We start from the raw sequence: 6,000 nt of genomic DNA on the forward strand, positions 1-6,000 counted from the left end.
CCATGTTAGCTAGTAATCGAAACATTTTCTTCAAGAACTGTCATTCAGAGCTGTTGGCATCATACCCATTAGAAAAATGCTTCCTCTATCTGTTCAAACTACAGATCCAACTCCATTGTCCTTATCCCAGGTACCTAATATAGCAGTGCCAAGTTTCCTCAACTTCCCTATCCAAGTTCCACTCAGAACACCACAGGTAATAACCCATGGCAAAATCACAACAAACAGAAAAGTGAGTGTGACCATAGCACATCATCTTTCTTCATCATCTTTAACCGTCCTGGATTTTTCACCCCTTTCAGTGCCTCTCTCCTCTGTCCAGTCTGAATGATTCCCCTGCTTAATCCTCTGTTCCCTATCCAGTCAGAACTAAATTATTGAGCAAAGGAGCTTTCTTGTCTGGCCCCAAGAATCTTTAATTGATCTCATCCTCTTTATTCAATTGTATTGTTCAGAATAAGTAGAAAATTCTCCTGGCATTGGCAGGCAAATTTTAACACCGTCTCAGCAGGGAAATTTCTTTTTCTCTATGTAAAATAAAACACATGAAGAGTCCTGAGGAATGTCACACTTTCCTCATTCAGGTACACTGGTTACATTCCTAATTCAACTAGACGACATGTTGTACCCTCTCCACTGGACCAGTGTTTGGTGAAGCTTAACAAATGACCTTTAGCATGAAAGAAAGCAATATGTGACCTCGAGCTAAACTGATGGACAAGGGCAAGCTGGCGATCTTGACATGTGGGTTTCTGCCCTCTATTCATTGATCAGAAAAGTTTGAATAAATGATCAACACGCTAGGTCTCTAGCCCCAAGGGACGAAATATATTAATATTTTCCTGATGAAAGATGGACATTGGGATATGACCAAGTCATTAGGGTCCAAATACTTTGGCTAGAGAGTAGTGTGCTGCCATGACACCGCAACACTGTACCAAACATCCCTTTATCCACTGGAATATCAGGCAACCATAATCAACTGTCACCAGACTGTGCCAACCATCCCCTTTAACCACTAGAATATCAGACAAACATCATCAACAGTCACCAAACTGTGCCAACCATCCCCTTTAACCACTAGAATATCAGACAAACATCATCAACAGTCACCAAACTGTGCCAACCATCCCCTTTAACCACTAGAATATCAGACAAACATCATCAACTGTCACCAGACTGTGCCAACCATCCCTTTACCCACTAGAATATCTTGCAACCAACACCAATTGTCACCAAACTGTGCCAACCATCCCTTTAACCACTAGAATATCTTGCAACCAACACCAATTGTCACCAAACTGTGCCAACCATCCCTTTAACCACTAGAATATCTTGCAACCAACATCAATTGTCACCAAACTGTGCCAACCATCCCTTTAACCACTAGAATATCTTGCAACCAACATCAATTGTCACCAAACTGTGCCAACCATCCCTTTAACCACTAGAATATCTTGCAACCAACACCAATTGTCACCAAACTGTGCCAACCATCCCTTTATCCACTGGAATATCAGACAAACATCATCAACTCCTGTGTGAAGGAGCACGTTTCTCCAAGAACACCCATCAGTCCCCCTCACTCTCTCCCATTCTCCCCCCTCACTGCCCCCATCCTCCCCCCTCTCTCCCCCACCCTCCGCCCTCACTCCCCCACCTCATTCCCCCCATCCTCCCCACCCTAACAATCCCTATCCTCCACACCCTCACCCTCTCCCATCCTCCCCCCCATTCTCCCCCAACCTCCCCCCCCAACTCTCCCACATCCTAACCCTCACTCTCCCCCATCCTCCCCCACCTCACTCCCCCGATCCTCCCCACTCACTCTCCCCATCCTCCCCCTCACTCTCCCCCCTCCTCCGCCCCTCACTCCCCCATCCTCCCCCTCTCATCCTCATCCCCTCCCTCACTCCCACATCCACCCCACCTCACTCCGCCCATCCTCCCCCTCACTCCCCCATCCTGCCCGCTCACTCCCCCCTCACTTCCCCATCCTCCCTCTTCACTACCCCCATCCTCCCCCTCACTCCCCACCTATCCTCCGCCCCTCACTCCACCCCATCTACACCCCATCCTCCCCATCCTCACTCTCCCCCATTCTCCCCATCCTCACTCTCCCCCATCCACCCCACCCTCACTCTCCCCCATCCACCCCACCCTCACTCTCCCCCATCCACCCCACCCTCACTCTCCCCCATCCTCCTCCCCATCCTGCCCGCTCACTCCCCCCACTACCACCATCCTCCCCCCTCACCACCCCCATCCTCCCCCTCACTCCCCACCAATCCTCCGCCCCTCACTCCACCCCAACTACCCCCTCACTCCACCCCAACCTCCCCCTCATTCTCCCCATCCTCTCCCTCACTCTCCCCCATCCTCCCACCTTCACTCTCCCCATCCTCCCCCCTCACTCTCCCCATCCTCCCCCCTCACTCTCCCCCATCCTCCCCACCCTCACTCTCCCCATCCTCCCCACCCTCACTCTCCCCATCCTCCCCACCCTCACTCTCCCCCATCCTCCCTACCCTCACTCTCCCCATCCTCCCTACCCTCACTCTCCCCATCCCCCCTACCCTCACTCTCCCCCATCCTCCCGACCCTCACTCTCCCCCATCCTCCCCACCCTCACTCTCCCCCATCCTCCCCCTCCCCCATCCTCCTCACCCTCACTCTCTCCCATCCTCCCCCTCCCCCATCCTCCCCACCCTCTCTCCCCGTCCTCCCCACCCTCACTCTCCCCATCATCTCCCCATCCTGTCCACCCATCCCCCCCACTCATCCCTCTCCCCCCATCCCTCTCCCCATCTCATCCCTCTCCCTCCATCCCTCTCCCCCATCCTCTCCCCTCTCCCCATCCCCTCTCCCCATCCCCCACCCCATCCCTCTCCCCACCATCCCCCATCCCTCATCCCTCTCCCCCATCTCCCATCCATCTCCCCCATCCCTCTCATCCCCCCCTCCCCATCATCCATCCCCTCCCCTAATCATCCCTCCCCACCCCCATCATCCCTCCCCTCTGCCCCCATTATCCTCCCCTCTGCCCCCATTATCCCTCCCCTCTCCCCATCATCCCTCCCCTCTCCCCCATCAACCTTCCCCTCCCCTTCACCCCATCATCCCTCCCATCCCCTCCCCACCCCCATTATCCTCCCCTCCCCATCATCCCTCCCCTCCCATCCCCCCTCCACATCATCCCTTCCCTCCCCCATCATCCCTCCCCTCCCCTATCATCCCTCCCCTCCGCTGCCCCCATCATCCCCCCCTTCCTTCCCTCATCATCCCCCCTTCCTTCCCTCATCTTCCCTCCCCTCCCCTGCCCCATCATCCCCCCCTTCCTTCCCTCATCATCCCTCTCCTTCCCTCACCCATCATCCCTCCCCTCCACTTCCCCATCATCCCTCTCCTCCCCTCCCCCCCATCATCCCTCCCCCTCCCCCCATCATCCTTTCCCCCATCATCCCTCCTCTCCCATCTCCCCTCCACATCATCCCTCCCCTCTCCCCCATCATCCCTCCCCCCATTATCCCTCCCCTTCATCATCCCTCCCTTCCCTTTCCCCCATCATCCCTCCACTCTCCCCCATCATCCCTCCCCCCATTATCCCTCCCCTTCATCATCCCTCCCTTCCCTTTCCCCCATCATCCCTCCCCTCCACTTCCCCATCATCCGTCCCCTCCCCATCATCCCTCCCCCTTCCCCCATCATCCCTCCCCCTTCCCCCTATCATCCCTCTCCTCCCCTCCCCATCATCCCTCCCCCATCATCCCTCCCCATCACCCCTCCCCTCCCCCATCATCCCTCCCCTCTGCCCCATCATCCCTCCCCTCTGCCCCATCATCCCTCCCCTCCCCTCCCCATCAACCCTCCCCTCCCCATCAACCCTCCCGTCCCCCATCAAACCTCCCCTCCCCATCAACCCTCCTCCCATCATCCCTCCCCTCCCCCATCATCCCTCCCCTCATCAACCTTCCCCTCCTCTCCCCTCCCCATCATCCCTCCCATCCCTTACCCCCATCATCCCTCCCCTCTCCCCCATCATCTCTCCCCACTCCCCACCATCCCTCACCTCCCCCACCATCCCTCACCTCCCCCACCATCCCTCCCCTCCCCATCATCCCTCCCCTCCCCTCCCCCATCATCCCTCCCCTCCCCCATCATCCCTCCCCTCCCCCATCATCCCTCCCCTCCCCACCCCCATCATCCCTCCCCTCCCCCATCACCCCTCCCCCCTTCCCCCCTCCCCCATCACCCCCCTCCCCCTCCCCCATCACCCCTCTCCCCCCTCCCCCCATCACCCCTACCCCTCCCCCCATCACCCCTCCCCCCCATCACCCCCCCCATCATCCCTCCTTTCCCCACCCCTCCCCATCATCCCATCCCTCCCCTCCACTCCCCATCATCCCTCGCCTCCCCCACCATCCCTCCCCTCCCCCCCACCATCCCTCCCCTCCCCCATCACCCCCTCCACCCATCATCCCTCCTCTCCCATCCCCCATCATCCCTCCCCTCCCCTCCCCCCATCATCCCTCCCCTCCCCCCCATCATCCATCCCCTCCCCCCATCCCTCCCTCCCTCCCCTACCCTCCCCCCCATCGTCCATCCCCCCTCCCATCGTCCCTCCCCCCCTCCCCCCCATCGTCCCTCCCCCCCTCCCCCCCCATCGTCCCTCCCCCCCATCGTCCCTCCCCCACCTCTCCCCATCGTCCCTCCCCCCCATCGTTAGTCCCCCCCCATCGTCCCTGCCCCCCCTCTCCCCCCCATCGTCCCTCTCCCCCCCTCTCCCCCCCCCATCGTCCCTCTCCCCCCTCTCCCCCCCCATCGTCCCTCCCCCCCTCTCCCACCCATCGTCCCTCCCCCCCTCGTCCCTCCCCCCTCCCCCCATCATCCCTCCCCCCCCTTCCCCCCCATCATCCCTCCCCCCCCTGCCCTCCCCCCTCCCCCCCTGCCCTTCCCCCCCTCCCCTCCTCCCCTCCCCCTCTCCCCCACCCTCCCCCCCCTCCCCTCCCCCCCTCCCCTCCCCCCCTCCCTCCCCCTCTCCACCCTCCCCCCTCCCCCCCCTCCCCTCCCCCCCCCTCCCCTCCCTCCCTCCCCCTCTCCTCCCTCCCCCTCTCCTCCCTCCCCCCCTCCCTCCTCCCTCCACCTCCCCCCCTCTCCCCCCTCCCTCTCCCCCCTCCCTCCCCCTCTCCCCCCCCCCCTCCCCCTCTCCCCCCCCTCCCTCCCTCCCCCTCTCCCCCCCTCGCTCCCCCTCTCCCTCCCCCTCTCCCCCCCTCCCTCCTCTCCCCCCCTCCCCTTCTCCCTCCCACCCTTCTCCCTCCCCCCCTCCCCTCCCTCCCCCCTCCATCATCCCTCCCCCACTCCCCCATCATCCCTCCCCCACTCCCCCATCATACCTCTCCCCCTCCCCTCCCCCCTCCATCATCCCTCCCCCCCTCCATCATCCCTCCCCCCTCCATCATCCCTCCCCCCCCTTCATCCCTCCCCCCCCCTCCATCATCCCTCCCCCCCCCTCCATCATCCCTCCCCCCTCCATCATCCCTCCCCCCCCCTCCATCATCCCTTCCCCCCCACATCATCCCTCCCCCCCCATCATCCCTCCCCCCCTCCATCATCCCTCCCTCCCCCCCTCCATCATCCCTCCCTCCCCCCCCCTCCATCATCCCTCCCTCCCGCCCCCCCCTCCATCATCCCTCCCCTCCCCCCCTCCATCATCCCTCCCCTCCATCATCCCTCCCCTCCATCATCCCTCCCCTCCCCCCCTCGATCATCCCTCCACTCCATCATCCCTCCCCTACCCCCCTCCATCATCCCTCCCCCCCCTCCATCATCCCTCCCCCCCTCCCCCTCCATCATCCCTCCCCCCCATCATCCCTCCCCCCCTCCATCATCCCTCCCTCCCCCCCCTCCATCATCCCTCCCTCCCCCCCCTCCATCATCCCTCCCCCCTCCATCATCCCTCCCCCCCCATCATCCTCCCCCCCCATCATCCCTCCCCCCACT

Source organism: Chiloscyllium punctatum, chromosome 18 (genome assembly GCF_047496795.1).
Source record: "Chiloscyllium punctatum isolate Juve2018m chromosome 18, sChiPun1.3, whole genome shotgun sequence".
NCBI classification, from domain to species: domain Eukaryota; kingdom Metazoa; phylum Chordata; class Chondrichthyes; order Orectolobiformes; family Hemiscylliidae; genus Chiloscyllium; species Chiloscyllium punctatum.